Source organism: Orycteropus afer, unplaced genomic scaffold (genome assembly GCF_000298275.1).
Source record: "Orycteropus afer afer isolate SDZICR_OR568_19922 unplaced genomic scaffold, OryAfe1.0 scaffold00013, whole genome shotgun sequence".
NCBI lineage: Eukaryota > Metazoa > Chordata > Mammalia > Tubulidentata > Orycteropodidae > Orycteropus > Orycteropus afer.
In genome coordinates, this window is record NW_006921600.1 from 21,166,712 (window position 1) to 21,167,196 (window position 485).

Genomic DNA, 485 nt, shown 5'->3' on the forward strand with positions numbered 1-485 from the left:
GCGTCACAGCCTCGTCTGCGTCCGGGGCTGGCCCTTAAAGGGGAGGGCCGGCTGGGCGGGGCTTGGAGGAGACAAGGGCCTGGAAAGCCGGGGTGTCTTAAAGGGAAGGACGCGAGGCACCTGGAGCCTGGTGGGCGGTGGCTAGGGTCTGGGAGGCCCCGAGAGGAGCACAGATCTAGTTCTTCCCCAGGACTACACAAAGGGAGGGAGGCAGCGGATGAAAGTAGCTACACAATTTAGATAGAAAATCCGCTCATCGCCAATTATCTGGATCTTTTAGAACTGCAGCTGCGAAGAGGGAGGGGATGGCAAGTAAGAGTTAAACGAAAACTCCAGAGTTTGTTGGAATTACTGCGGCCATTCATCCTCTAAACAAGTGTGGTACAAATATTCGACATTTCTTAATTGAACATTTTCCTATGAGCTTTGCGTTTCTTTTTTCATAAATGTATTGTTTTTCAATGAACATTGGCATATGAACAATT